Source organism: Triticum aestivum, chromosome 1A (genome assembly GCF_018294505.1).
Source record: "Triticum aestivum cultivar Chinese Spring chromosome 1A, IWGSC CS RefSeq v2.1, whole genome shotgun sequence".
Classification (NCBI taxonomy): domain Eukaryota; kingdom Viridiplantae; phylum Streptophyta; class Magnoliopsida; order Poales; family Poaceae; genus Triticum; species Triticum aestivum.
Genome location: NC_057794.1, coordinates 397309861 through 397326249, shown reverse-complemented (window position 1 = coordinate 397326249; position 16389 = coordinate 397309861).

The following is a 16389-nucleotide window of genomic DNA, read 5'->3' as shown; positions in this document are numbered from 1 at the left end:
CATGTGAGTGCATCATCCAATTCTCATTTCTGGACCATTTTGGTCAGTTGCAAAGCAACTATATTAAACCTTGGTCCAAATCTCCTCAAAGTTACTAGGATGAAAGTCCTTCTTACCCTAAACCTCGTAGACAACTCCATTGCTCCCAATCATCTTCATGTTGATCACCAGTGCTCACTCAAGTTTACTGTAGTAAACTTCAGAGGGTGATTACTAGTTAACCATATCAGTTTTAATCGATCTACCACAACGGTTGCAACCTCCCCTGGATGTACTACGCCCTAGACAACATTTGCCAACCCTTGGCATCTTCTCCTCACCAGTCTGCGCGGTGGCCAACGACTTGGCATACAGTGCACGCGTCTAGAATGGCTTCTTGCTCGGGCCCCTCCTCTGCTCGGCGTCTCAGCAAGCACGAGCATGTCTAGCAGTCTTACCGCGTCGTCGTTGTCCTCCTAGACCTCTCTGCCTCTCAGTAAAACCCCTCACTGACGCTCGCCGCCGAACGCCCACGAGAACAAAGTGGCGTTTTGGCTCGGCTCCTTACTGTCGTCTTCCTCCCTGCGCTCCCATGGCCTTATCCTCCCCGTGAGTTCTCTATTGTGCCTCCCTCGTCGCCTGCCTCCGAGCTCATGCGCGTGGGCACGCGTCCGCGGCGCCGGCCATGTGTCCACGGCGACGCCAGCGCGGCTCCCCCTCCCCTCGGCTATATAAGCCACCCCGAGCTCCCTCGACCACACCAGCCTCCTCACGTCTCCCCTCTAGGCCTCCCCGACCACCCAAACGAGCTCAAGGAGCTCTCTGTTCCTCCCATGACCGCCGTGCCCGTCGCCGCCCCCTCCATAATTCGGGCAATGCAGCCCCTTTCTCTCCGTTCCTCCACATCCAAAGCACTCCACGGACCTCCTGGAACCTCCCCATGTTTTTGCCTCATCCTCGAAGCAGCTCGTGGCGCCGCCCCCGTCTCTGGCCAAAGCCCCGTCTGCTGCAGCCGCAGCTCTCCTTGACGCCGACCTCCCCGGAGCGTCTGGATGGCCCAGGACGGCGTGGCTCGGCCTGCTGATCTCACCGGTAGGCAGCACGACACAGGAGGTGGACGGAGTCACCGGCGGTCACCGTCGGGGCGGCCGGCCTCGTCTCTGCCCCAGCACGTCGACGGGAAGAAGAAGGAGCCAAGAGGAGAGAGATGGATAAGGTGGGTCCCACCTGTAAGCCTCTAAGCCACCCGGCCCCACATTGCCACACTGGATAAGTGGAGGCGTATTCTTCAGAATACGTCTTCCCAGCTGGAAAGCGTGTTTCATTTTGTTTCGGCCTAAAATACGTTTCCTCTTCTCTGAAAGCGTATTTCCTCTCTGTTTCAGCCAGTAATGCGTTTTCCCTCAAGCGAAGACGTATTCTTTAAAGTATGCTTTCTGTTTTTCTGTCCAGGCCCAGTTTGTAAAGATTTTTCTTACAGACAGGTCCCTGGTAGAAAACACTTCATAACATTTTGATCCTAACTCCAAATGAGGTGAATCCAAAGCTGACTTCTTCGTTTCATCGAGCCCGTTCTGTTGGTATCATTTTCATTATGTTTCAACATTCTGAAAATGACCATTTTTCCCTTGCCCTTATTCAACCCCCCTCCGAGAGAGAACACTTTCCGGTGATTCGTTCTGCGAGTTTCTCGCACTTTCTTCCGATGATTTCTTCCACCCCAAGCAAGCCACACCCTCCATTTGCATGACTGCAAAGCAGTAGCATGGTTTAAGTTATTTGAAATTGTTTAAAATATTGCATTAGCTATGTATGATATGTTCATGGCATTTCTCGGAGTATTGTTTCGATCTTGATATTGCCATGATATTGCTTGGAGTTCTAGGACTTATATTTTGATGATTATGTGGATGACATGTTGCCTTTGGATTCTTAGTGGCTATTATGATTATGTTCATGATGGTATTATGCTTTGGAGTATTACTTTGGATGACCTGTTGCCTATGGATTCTTAGTGGCTATTATGATTATGTTCATGATGGTATTATGCTTTGGAGTATTACTTTGGATGTCATGTTGCCTTTGGATTATTAGTGGCTTTTTTGAATATTTTTCATGATGATATCTGGTATTATTTTGGAGTATTAATTTGCATATCATGTTGCCTTTGGATTATTAGTGGCTAGTGTTAGTTTCGTCATGATGCTAGTTGATATTATGTTTTGGAGTATGATGATGGAGATGATGCTTGCATGTGGATCATAGCTGGATAGTTAGTTCTTGATATTTGAGTAGTAGTATTATCGTTCTTGGATTCATCATGATAGTAGTGTTATACTGTCCTCGGAGTATTTTGATATGACGATATTAAGCTTTGGATTAGTTGTTGGATATTTCTATGACTTGGATTATAGGTAGATAGATGATATCGGAGTATCAGTCTTTACTATTATATTTTGGGGATAAATTCCGTCATTAAGTTGGTCAGGTGCCACCGAACCGGGCTTTCTCCAGTGCAACCACATTTGCCTTTATGGGAAGGCCCTAATGCGGTCTATTGTCATGCCTCTCGCCGGTGCCTCCAACTAGGGAAGGTTATGGGCGTGCGGTACCCTGGCCCGGTAAGCAGACATAACCTTGTGTGCCCGTTGTTGTTGTTATGGATCCAGTCCCCGTGAGGGGCGTTTTGGCCACGACGGTGGTTGTTGTGTCTTTGGTAGACACAGGGCCACCCAGGACTAGCCCAGTGGGGAGTGAGTCGGAGTGGCCGGGAGAGTGTCATGGCAGTAGATCGGTTTTGTCGGAATGTCGTTGGTCCACCCGAATGGGAGTGCGAGGCCATGGATTCCGTGGTGTGGGTAAAGTGTGCTACCTCTGCAGAGTGTGTGTGTTTAATCTATCGAGCCGCGTCCTCGGTCATGGGCATGGGTTCGTACTAGGTCACACCGTTCGATCAACACTCACATGATGGAATGACTTATAGGTGATTTATATGTTGATATGTTGAGCAGTACTGATTGGCAGGATGTTGATGATGATGTTGGAGACCAAGTGTTGGTCATGGTAGTGATCGCCGGAAGGATCACGTTGGGGACCAAGTGTTGGTCATGGTTGTGATCGCCGGAATGATCACCGTTTGGCTTTGATCACGAGGTGATCGAGATGGTATATTGCTTGGCCGGTTAGCCAAGAGAGACATGGTTATGGAGATCCGAGATGGTGATTTATTAGTATCATATCAGTTTCATACCATGATTAGTAGTTGTTTCATCATAATAGTTGTTAATTTAATTAACCTGTTAAATGCTATGTCATTGTCTTGCCTTGATGTTTATGGTTGTTGTGAGCTTGCAAGTACATTCAATGTACTGACCTGGCGTGTCATGCCAGATTGCAGGTGATGCCATGATTGCTTAATTGCTTGTCGATGGTTGTCGTGCATGCGAGCTAGATCGTGTCCCAGCCAGAGTCCCTGCGGAGTGGAGTTCACCACCTTCGTCGTTGTCCCGCTGCTAGAAGTATTCCGCTACTACGAGTTGTTTCGATGCTAGCATAGAGCAAGTGTAGTATCACAGGCGTAGTGTCGCCGTGCTAATGTGCTTCTTTGTAACATCAGACCCTTGTATTATTATTCTTGTAATAAAATCTGATTTGTTCTATGTCAAGCAGTGTCGTATTCCAAAGACTTCTCCTCGATCTCTGGGCTGGAATACGGGGCGTTCCGGTTTCTCTGAGCCGGGGTGCCACAGGCTTGGTATCAGAGCAGGTCTGGCTGTAGGACGCCCTAGTCAGCGCGAGTGGTAGAAACCGGTAGTAATCGGTAGTATAGAGTCTACCTTGTTTGTTGCATTTGGTTGCTGCATTTGTTTGTGCATAACATGCATATAGCCTTATTTGTTGCTGACGATTTATTTGGTGAGTGTAGATGGCATCGGTTCGGATCCACTATAGCTCGGCCTTTGCATTTCTCCAGTTTTCTTTTCTTACTTGTTCTTCGGTGTTTGGCGTCATTTTTGTCCCAGCAGAGTGATGCCAAGTGACCCTGACACGGTTTGCAGAAATGGTGCTCAGGTTTCTCGTTGATATCCTCCTTTCAGCCCCGCCTATCATTTCGGTGATGAACATGCTTTTATCCCGAATCATTATTTTTTATTTTGTCTTGTTGGCAACCCTTAATGATCTGAGTTATCAAGGAAGGGCAATGTCAGCAGCCTCAGTTTTCCCTGCTATCCTATTTCTTGGATGAGTACGGATATTTTCCGTCCGCTTGATAATAATGTGGTTGCGACATTCCTGTCCTGCTACCAAGTACGTCCTCGACTTCGAGCTAGTCCAGGATGCTACCTGGCTAAGCTAGCCTTGGGGTAGCGATGTTCACACCAATTCTTCCACACCTTTATTCGTCCTCGTGCACATCATCACAGCATGCTAGATCGTAGAACCGGAGATCCCACGAGATTTGTGTGCTTAAGTAGGCATGCATATTGTGTGACTAGCAGTAATATGTGACATTGGTTGTGTGTGAATTAATTGTTGTTGTGTGCTCTTGTTTAGTTGAGTTTTCTTTTGCTTCTTTCTTTTTGGGCCCCGGTGTTACATTACTTTTCCCCTATAAAGAGTTGCTCATCAACCGACACCGGACCCAAAGAATCAACAAGGAGTTCAAATATTTGGAAACTCGGGTAAACAGAATGAAATTCTCAGCCGACCGGAGTGAAATGGGGAGTATCTGATCTTGAGGCTGAGAATAAATTTCACATTAGTGTGTATTCCTGACCACAGTAATGATAACTCAAGTTTGTATAAGTATAAAATTCTCACATTAGTAATGATCAAGTCAGCCGCAAGACAAGTCAGGTACAAGATCAATGGTATATTTTCAGTCAAAGGTATGAGGTCATATACAAAATTTTGGCTCAGCAATGTATAATACTTGAAATATGTTATCATCCGAAATAAAGTCCAAATGTGATATGCTCAAGGAAGACAGTCAAACAAATTTTCTCATGCAAATAATCAGCCACAGAATATTATGGGTGTGTGTGTAGATTTTAGTCTGCATATTAGTATGAAGCTTTGTATGTAAGAAACTCAGTATTATTACACACGCTATCGAAAGAAATTTATGATGCAAGGCTCCTCAATTTTCCTCAGCGTGATATGTGAACAATTTCCGGTCCAAGAAATCCGGTCTTTCTCAGCAAGATACCTCGATAAAAGCTTATGATAGACGAAAATGAATCTTTCTCAACAAGTAACCCGAGGAGAAGCTTCTTAAGTACGGAACTTAGGCTTCTCCGGCACAATAATCAGACCAAGCTTCATGTATAAGCTATGGAGCCTTCTTCGACACGATAACCAAGCAAAAGATTTGAGCAGAAGCTAACGAGTCTTCCTCAGCAAGCTATTCGGATGGCTTCTCTCATAAGCCACTCAGTCTGCGCCAGTATCACAATATTGCACCATCCTGAAAGAATATGCGTCAGGACATATGCCTACCTCAAGGATCAAGTGATCGGTTGCATATGATTCTTACACATATGGTGAGCATGCATCCCCAATCATATCAGTCATTCATACGAGGTACGGCAAGGATCCAACAGATATACCTAAGGAAGGTACGGATCCAACAACCTCATGAATTATGCAAAGGAAGATAAGCAGAGATACATCTCATGAATTACAAGGATCGACAAGATCTGGGGATGACATCATAGAATCCACAGTGTTGACATGGTCATCAAGGTCATTATTCCCGCACCAGAAAAGGTCATAAAATAAGCAGAAGGAATAATGCCAACAATATTGCGCTAGCCACAGTCATGGTCATGCGAAAAATCAAGGACAGGTGTGGCCAAGTTATTTCAGTAAGGTATCCTGACAAAGAAAATCATGATCGTTAAACGGGTGAGACTGACAGCAAAGGTATGATGATTTTTGCACGACCATCAGGGTCCGGATACCCCAAGTCAGTCGAAGGCCATAATTCCATATGGATCCACAAAGACATACACCTTCAGCGGCCTACTCTATTTACAATGGATTTTCTTATCCCACTGACCCGCTTGACATGGCTAGTGTGGAATATCCAAGTATGTTCTGTCAGATCCAAGATTCCTTGGTAACCTCAACAGTTTGACCTCAGTGGCAGTGTTAAAACATATCACAACGTATTACCGAAGATGGGTATACCGACAAAATGAGAAAGTCAAAAGTTGAACAATCAGCTCAGACCCGGTATACTCACCGATGGAATCAAGTACATGGTCAGCCTGTCAGGAAAAGCATTTGTACGTTAGCCTTCTATCGGGCAAAGTCTCAAGATGTAAATATTTGAGGTATGATATAGCTATAACTCCATACACCATTATATTGCTCCTGACAAAAGGCAGTCAGATCTTTGGTACATATCTCACACTCGAGCCAAAGAAATAAATCGAAATAAATCAATACCACCTATGACCAGTCAGATCATGTCAGAAGATTGCCATAATCAATTCTTAGCATTTATTGAAACCAGAAGGCCTGCATTTATTTGAAGCAACCCCATGACAGAAGTAAAAAGGGTTTTCATGACCAAAGGAAATTTATGCTCAGATCCATTGGATATCACTGCAGATATGAAAGAATCAACGTCAGCAAAAGGAAGTGGTATATGAGCAAAAACCCATCAGAATTTGGGGGAAGGTGAAGCAAGCCCCCCCAGAGCAAGGTAAGTTGATCATCTGAAATTCTTGGGGGAACAATAAATAAAGGAAAGAGGATATCCGAGTTGGTAACGGTATCCTCAAGTTATACTTGTTCCCAGAGCAACTAAATCTCGAGGACGAGATTTCTTTAAGGGGGTAAGAGTTGTAACAGCCTGGATTTTGGCCCTTTTCTTTTTCTTTTTGATTTATTGGTTTTTGCTCTGTTTTTCTTTTTGGAGTGGTTCTGTGGCCCTATCACCTGGGAAATCATCTTCATTCCCTCTCCCAAGTGGCTCATCATCCTAAAAACCTTGCCAAGACCATGTCACTCCACTGCTTGACCAAACCCTAATTTCTTTTTCCTCGGGAATATTCCTTTTTCTATTAAAGGAATAACCCTGTCTGCCCTAGGTTGTGAAGCAACCCATATTTCTGTCCATCCAATAATCCCCAAATAATTCTTATAAATTTTTTGGGTCATATCTTCCTGAAAAATGGCAAAATATTTTATTGGACATATTTCTCATCATGCCCAATAAATTCATTTCTTATTCTGTCCTAAATGGCACATTGTGAAGCAAGTGTTATTTATCTTTGCCCATTTTCCCCCAAACTTTTTGGGAATGATATATCATCCAAATAATTGACCTGTGCCAAAATTCAACTTTATTTGCCTAGCCAAACTTCCTCAGTGATTTTTCAAAGTTCTTGTCTAAGGGAAGCCTTTGTGAAGGAAGTGCTAGCTAGGGTTATCCAAATGAGTTGAAATTTTGCACACTCCTTGTGCTCATATTATCTCACTCCTACATGTTTCAGCTCCATCCCTTGATCTATGTGAGCACAATACCAAATCTTTCATTTTTTTCAATATTTTCAGGTTGTGAAGCAAGTATATTTTATATTGCTTCATTTTGCCTGAAAATTTACCAGAGCATTCTCCTACCCAAATAACTTGTCTCCACCAAATTTGGGATCAATTCAGCTAGCCAATATTGCTCTAGAATTTTTGCAAGTTTCTGGACAAAGGGAATAGCTGTGAAGGGAGTACCATTTTGGTAAAACCAATTGGTATGAAATTTTTACAGCACCTTTGTCTGGCCAAATCATTAAGCCTTGCCAAATTTAGCTCAAGTGACATCACCATGTGAGTGCATCATCCAATTCTCATTTATGGACCATTTTGGTCAGTTGCAAAGCAACTATATTAAACCTTGGTCCAAATCTCCTCAAGTTATTAGGATGAAAGTCCTTCTTACCCTAAACCTCACAGACAACTCCATTGCTCCCAATCATCTTCCTGTTGATCACCAGTGCTCACTCAAGTTTATTGTAGTAAACTTCAAAGGGTGATTACCAGTTAACCATAGCAGTTTTAATCGATCTACCACCACAGTTGCAACCTCCCCTGGATGGACTACGCCCTAGACAACATTTGCCAACCCTTGGTATCTTCTCCTCGCAAGGCTGCGCGGTGATCACCGACTTGGCATGCAGTGCGCGTGTCCAGAATGGCTTCTTGCTCGGGTCCCACCTCTGCTCGGCGTCTCAGCAAGCACGAGCATGTCTAGCAGTTTTACCGCGTCGTCGCCGTCCTCCTGGACCTCTCCGCCTCTCAGTAAAACCCCTCACCGATGCTCACCGACGCTCGCCGCTGAACGCCCATGAGAACACAGTGGCGTTTTGGCTCGGCTCCTTGCCGTCGTCTTCCTCCCTGTGCTCCCTTGGACTTCTCCTCCCCGTGAGCTCTCCACTGTGCCTCCCTCATTGCCTGCCTCGAAGCTCATGCGCGTGGGCACGCGTCCGCGGCGACGCCAGCGCGGCCCCCTCCCCTCGGCTATATAAGCCACCCCGAGCTCCCTCGACCACACTAGCCTCCTCACCTCTCCCCTCTAGGCCTCCCCAACCACCCACATGAGCTCGAGGAGCTCTCTGTTCCTCCCATGGCCGCCGTGCCCGTCATTGCCCCCTCCCAAATTCGGGCAGTGCTGCCCCTTTCTCTCCGCTCCTCCACCTCCAAAGCACTCCACGGACCTCCTGGAACCTCCCCATGTCTTCGCCTCATCCCCAGAGCAGCTCGTGGCGCCGCCCCCGTCTCTCGCCGAAGCCCCGTCCGCTGCAGCCATAGGTCTCCTCGACGCTGACCTCCCCGGAGCGTCTGGATGGTCTAGGACGGCGCGGCTCGGCTTGCTGATCTCGCCAGTAGGCAGCACGGCACAGGAGGTGGAGGGAGTCGCTGGCGGTCGTCGTCAGGGCGGCCGGCCTTGTCTTTGCCCCAGCGCGTCGACGGGAAGAAGAAGAAGGAGCCAGGAGGAGAGAGATGGATAAGGTGGGTCCCACCTGTAAGCCTCTATGCCACCCGGCCCCACCTTGCCACGCTGGATTAGTGGAGGCGTATTCTTCGAAATACATCTTCCCAGCTGGAAAGCGTGTTTCATTCTGTTTTGGCCTAAAATATGTTTCCTCTTCTCTGAAAGAGTATTTCCTCTCTGTTTTAGCTAGTAATATGTTTCCCCTCAAGCGAAGACATATTCTTTAAAGTACGCTTTCTGTTTATCTGTCCAGGCCCAGTTTGTAAAGATTTTTCTTATAGATGGGTCCCTGGTAGAAAACACTTCATAACTTTTTGATCCTAATTCCAAATGAGGTGAATCCAAAGCCCACTTCTTCGTTTCGTCAAGCCCGTTCTACTGGTATAATTTTCATTATGTTTCAACATTCTGAAAATGTCCATTTTTCCCCTGCCCTTATTCAGCCCCCTTTGAGAGAGAACGCTTTCTGGTGATTCGTTCCACGAGTTTCTCGCACTTTCTTCCAGTGATTTCTTCCACCCCAGGCAAGCCACACCCTCCATTTGCATGACTGCAAAGCAGTAGCATGGTTTAAGTTATTTGAACTTGTTTAAAATATTGCTTTAGCTATGTATGATATGTTCATGGCATTTCTCGTAGTATTGTTTGGATCTTGATATTGCCATGATATTGCTTGGAGTTCTAGGACTTATATTTTGATGATTATGTGGATGACATGTTGCCTTTGGGTTCTTAGTGGCTATTATGATTATGTTCATGATGGTATTATGCTTTGGAGTATTACTTTGGATGACCTGTTGCCTTTGGATTCTTAGTGGATATTATGATTATGTTCATGATGGTATTATGCTTTGGAGTATTACTTTGGATGTCACGTTGCCTTTGGATTATTAGTGGCGTTTATGAATATTTTTCATGATGATATTTGGTATTATTTTGGAGTATTAATTTGCATATCATGTTTCCTTTGGATTATTAGTGGCTAGTGTTAGTTTCATCATGATGCTAGTTGATATTATGTTTTGGAGTATGATGATGGAGATGATGCTTGCTTGTGGATCATAGCTGGATAGTTAGTTCTTGATATTTGAGTAGTAGTATTATTGTTCTTGGATTCATCATGATAGTAGTGTTATACTGTCCTTGGAGTATTTTCATATGATGATGTTAAGCTTTGGATTAGTTGTTGGATATTGCCATGACTTGGATTATAGGTAGATAGATGATATCGGAGTATCAGTCTTTACCATTATATTTTGGGGATAAATTCCGTCATTAAGTTGGTCAGGTACCACCGAACCGGGCTTTCCCTAGTGCAACCACATTTGCCTTTATGGGAAGGCCCTAATGCGGTCTATTGTCATGCCTCTTGCTGGTGCCTCCAACTAGGGAAGGTTATGGGCATGCGGTACCCTGGCCCGGTAAGCAGACATAACCTTGTGTGCCCGTTGTTGTTGTTATGGATCCAGTCCCCGTGAGGGACGTTTTGGCCACGACGGTGGTCGTTGTGTCTTTGGTAGACACGGGGCCACCCAGGACTAGCCCAGTGGGGAGTGAGTTAGAGTGGCTGGGAGAGTGTCATGGCAGTAGATCGGTTTTGTCGGAATGCCGTTGGTCCACCTGAATGGGAGTGCAAGGCCATGGATTCCATGGTGTGGGTAAAGTACGCTGCCTCTGCAGAGTGTGTGTGTTTAATCTATCGATAGCCGCATCCTCGGTCATGGGCATGGGTTCGTACTAGGTCACACCGTTCGATCAACACTCACATGACGAAATGACTTATAGGTGATTTATATGTTGATATGTTGTGCAGTACAGATTGGCAGGATGTTGATGATGATGTTGGAGACCAAGTGTTGGTCATGGTAGTGATCACCGGAAGGATCACGTTGGAGACCAATTGTTGGTCATGGTTGTGATCGCCAGAATGATCACCATTTGGCTTTGATCACGAGGTGATCAAGATGGTATATTGCTTGGCCGGTTAGCCAAGAGAGACATGGTTATGGAGATCCGAGATGGTGATTTATTAGTATCGTACCAGTTTCATACCATGATTAGTAGTTGTTTCATCATAATAGTTGTTAATTTAATTAACTTGTTAAATGCTATGTCATTGTCTTGCCTTGATGTTTATGGTTGTTGTGAGCTTGCAAGTACATTCAATGTACTGACCTGGCGTGTCATGCCAGATTGCAGGTGCTGTCATGATTGCTTGATTACTTGTCGATGGTTGCCATGCGTGCAAGCTAGATCATGTCCCAGCCACAGTCCCTGCGTAGTGGAGTTCACCACCTTCGGTCATTGTTCCGCTACTAGAAGTATTCCGCTGCTACGAGTTGTTTTGGTGCTAGCATAGAGCAAGTGTAGTATCGTAGGCGTAGTGTCACCGTGCTGATGTGCTTCTTTGTAACATCAGACCCTTGTATTATTATTGTTGTAACAAGAGCTGATTTGTTCTATGTCAAGCAGTGTCATATTCCAGAGACTTCTCCTCGATCTCTGGGCTGGAATACGGGGCGTTCCGGTTTCTCTGAGCTGGTTGCCACACTTGTCTCCCTATCAACGCTTTCTTTAAAGCCATTAAGCTAGGCATAAAGTGCTCAAGTAATGGATCCACCCGGATCCCAAGGTATATCAAAGCCAATTTTCATTAGCAATGATTTGTAATTTAGTAGTGACCACAAAGTAACATATATCATGCAATGACGAAGTCTAACTCTCTTTCTATGCATCGACATGTCATAAAAGAACAATTCATGCACACCAAGTAAAGGCCAATACATAGCATAAGTAGTTTCTTGCAAGTTTATTGTATTGGAAACATAGGGAGGCAGATATGTAGTTCCTCTCTCATGATAATTGAAAGTAGGAGCAGCAAGCACATGCATATTATATCTATCAAAATCATCATGTGTAGTAGTAGAACACAACCCATCAATATAGTCCTTAATAAGCGCAAACTTATCAAATATAGTGTAGTTGGGAGAATACAAAAGGATAATAGGACTATCATGCATGGGTGCAATAGAAACAATTTCATTCTTAACATAAGGAACTATAGCAAGTTCATCTCCATAAGCATCATTCATATTGGCATCATGGCCACAAGCATAGCAAGCACCAATTTCAACAAAAAGGGATATTTCAAACAAATCTAAGGGATCATAGCAATTATCATAGAATTCATCCTTTGGTAAGCACGAAGTGAAATTAAACAATGTATGAGTTGAAGAGTTGCTCTCATTAGAAGGTGGGCACGGGTAGCTAATCCGCTCTTCCTCCTTTTGTTCTTCGCTCTCCTCATCATTTTTTCATCTAATGAGCTCATAGTGTCATCAATTTCTTCTTCCATAGATTTCTGCAAAATATTAGTCTCTTCTTGGAAAACGGAGACTTTCTCAATAAACTCATTAATATCGGCAGTATATTCATAATTCTCATAGCAATATTTAAGTATAGCATAATTTTTAGGTCTGTAAACAGCATCATCAAGATTTTCACACTTTTCAAACAAAGATTCAATTTCATAAGCACCCTTAAAAGCAACGAATTCTTCTATTCGTTCCACATCAAAGTAATCGTATATACCATTAGCATAAGAAGCCAAGGTTTCATTATCATTAAATATACATGAAACGGGAAGGTGTGGAGCCTTCATCCTAGAGAAACAAGTATAATCAAATCTCAAGCATAAATTCCGAGCATACCAGTGCAACATATAAATTTGATCCCATAACAGTTTCCCTTTTTGTTCAATCGATAATCCCTAAAGTATTCACATTGATCCAACGTGTCTCCCATTATATAATTGAATGGGGTTTTCTCAGGATTATTAAAGTAGTGCATCATATCTTTCACATAATGAGGCGTCAAGGGTTTTAGGAGGTTCCCCATCTCCATGAGTAGCAGGTAAACCTATTTCTTTTTGGTATTTCATGTTCCATATCCATAACTAAAGATAGAGAACAACTTAGAACAAAAAATAAAATCTACTTAGTGATAAAGCAAAGAAGCACACACGAGAATATTCACCCCACGCTATTGCTCCCCGGCAACAGCACCAAAAAAAGGTCTTGATAACCCACAAGTATAGGGGATCAATTGTAGCCTTTCTCGATAAGTAAGAGTGCCGAACCCAACGAGGAGCTAAAGGTAGAACAAATATTCCCTCCAGTTCTATTGACCACCGATACAACTCTACGCACGCTTAATGTTCGCTTTCCTTGAATAAGTATGAAACTAGAAGTACTTTGTAGGTATTGTATGATAGGTTTGCAAGATAATAAAGAGCACGTAAATAAAACATAGGAGCACGTAAAGAAACAACTAAGTTAGTTTTAGTAGAGAGCTTTTTGTCACAAGAAAGTCATTTATCCCTAGGCAATCGATAACTAGACCGGTAATAATTATTGCAATTTCTGAAGGAAATATGCCCTAGAGGCAATAATAAAGTTGTTATTTATATTTCCTTATATCATGATAAATGTTTATTATTCATGCTAGAATTGTATTAACCGGAAACTTAGTACATGTGTGAATACATAGACAAAATGAGTGTCACTAGGATGCCTCTACTTGACTAGCTCGTTAATCAAAGATGGTTAAGTTTCCTAGCCATGGACAAGAGTTGTCATTTGATGAATGGGATCACATCATTAGAGAATGATGTGATTGACTTGACCCATCCGTTAGCTTAGCACTTTGATCGTTTAGTTTACAACTGTTGCTTTCTCCATAACTTATACATGTTCCTATGACTATGAGATTATGCAACTCCCGAATACCAGAGGAACACTTAGTGTGCTATCAAACGTCACAACCTAACTGGGTGACTATAAAGATGCTCTACAGGTGTCTCCGATGGTGTCTGTTGAGTTGGCATAGATCGAGATTAGGATTTGTCACTCCGTGTATCGGAGAGGTATATCTAGGCCCTCTCGGTAATACACATCACTATAAGCCTTGCAAGCAATGCGACTAATGAGTTAGTTATTGCCGGTAACGAGATTGAACTAGGTATTGAGATACCGATGATCGAATCTTGAGCAAGTAACATACTGATGACAAAGGGAACAACGTATATGTTATGCAGTTTGACCGATAAAGATCTTCATAGAATATGTAGGAACCAATATGAGCATCTAGGTTCTGCTATTGGTTATTGACCGGAGATGAGTCTTGGTCATGTCTACATAGTTCTCGAACCCGTAGGGTCCACACGCTTAACGTTCGATGATGATCGGTATTATGAGTTTTTATGTTTTGATGTACCGAAGGTAGTTCGGAGTCCCAGATATGATCACGGACATGATGAGGAGTCTCAAAACGGTCGAGACATAAAGATCGATATATTGGAAGGCTATGTTTGGACATCGGAATGGTTCCAGGTGAGTTCGGGCATTTACCGGAGTACCGGTGGGTTACCGGAACCTCCCGGGGAGTGTATGGGCCTTATTGGGCCTTAGTGGGAGAGAGGAGAAGGTGGCCAAGGTGGAGGGCGCGCCCCCCAAGCCCAATCCGAATTGGGTGGGGGCCGCCCCCCTTCCTTCCGTCTCTCCCCCTTCCTTTCTCTCCTACTCCAACAAGGGAAGGGGGAATCCTACTCCCACCGGGAGTAGGACTCCCCCCTTGGGCGCGCCATGAGAGGGCCGACCCCCCCTCCTCCACTACTTTATATACGGGGGAGGGGGCACCCCATAGACACACAAGTTGATTGTTTAGCCGTGTACGGTGCCCCCCTCCATACATTTCCACCTCGGTCATATCGTTGTAGAGCTTAGGTGAAGCCCTGAGTCGGTAACTTCATCATCACCGTCATCATGCCATCGTGCTGACGAAACTCTCCCTCGACCTCAGCTGGATCTAGAGTTCATGGGACGTCACCGGGTTGAACGTGTGTAGATCGCGGAGGTGCCGTACCTTCGGTGCAAGGATCGGTCGGATCGTGAAGACGTATGACTACATCAACCGCGTTGTCATAATGCTTCCGCTTACGGTCTACGAGGGTACGTGGACTACACTCTCCCCTCTCATTGCTATGCATCACCTAGATGGATCTTGCGTGTGCGTAGGATTTTTTTTTAAATTACTGCATTCCCCAACAGTGGCATCCGAGCCAGGTCTATGCGTAGATGTTATATGCATGAGTAGAACACAAAGGAGTTGTGGGCGTGGGTATATACATATTGCTTGCCATCACTAGTTGATTCTTGATTCAGCGGTATTGTTGGATGAAGCGGCTCAGACCGACATTACATGTATGCTTGCGCGAGACTGTTTCTATCGACGTGCTTCGCACACAGGTGGCTAGTGGGTGTTAGTTTCTCCAACTTTAGTTGAATCGGATTCAATGAACAGGGTTCTTTCTGAAGATCAAAAAGCAATCACTATACCGCGTTGTGGTTTTTGATGCATAGGTAAGAACGGTTCTTACTCAGCCCGTAGCAGCCACGTAAAACTTGCAACAACAAAGTAGAGGGCGTCTAACTTGTTTTTGCAGGGCATGTTGTGATGCGATATGGTCAAGACGTGATTATATAAATTGTTGTATGAGATGATCATGTTCTGTAACAGAGTTATCGGCAACTGGCATGAGCCATATGGTTGTCGCTTTATTGTATGAAATGCAATCGCCATGTAATTGCTTTACTTTATCACTAAGCAGTAGCGATAGTCATAGAAGAAATAGATGGAGATCAAAGGCACAAGATGATGATGGCCATATCATATCACTTATATTTGATTGCATGTGATGTTTATCCTTTATGCATTTTATTTTTCTTAGTTCGGCGGTAGCATTATAAGATGATCTCTCACTAAATTTCAAGGTACAAGTGTTCTCCTTGAGTATGCACCGTTGCTACAGTTCTTCGTGCCGAGACACCACGTGATGATCGGATGTGATAAGCTCTACATTCACATGCAACGGGTGCAAGCCAGTTTTGCACACGCAGAATACTCGGGTTAAACTTGACAAGCCTAGCATAGGCAGATATGGCCTCGGAACCCTGAGACCGAAAGGTCGAGCGTGAATCATATAGTAGATATGATCAACATAGTGATGTTCACCATTGAAAACTACTCCATCTCATGTGATGATCGGACATGGTTTAGTTGATATGGATCACGTGATCACTTAGATGATTAGAGGGATGTCTATATAAGTGGGAGTTCTTAAGTAATATGATTAATTGAACTTTAATTTATCATGAACTTAGTACCTAATAGTATTTTGCATGCCTATGTTGTTGCAGATAGATGGCCTGTGCTGTTGCCGTTGAATTTTAATGCATTCCTAGAGAAAACTAAGTTGAAAGATGATGGTAGCATTTACACAGACTAGGTCCGTAACTTGAGGATTATCCTCATTGCTACACAGAAGAATTATGTCCTAGAAGCACCTCTAGGTG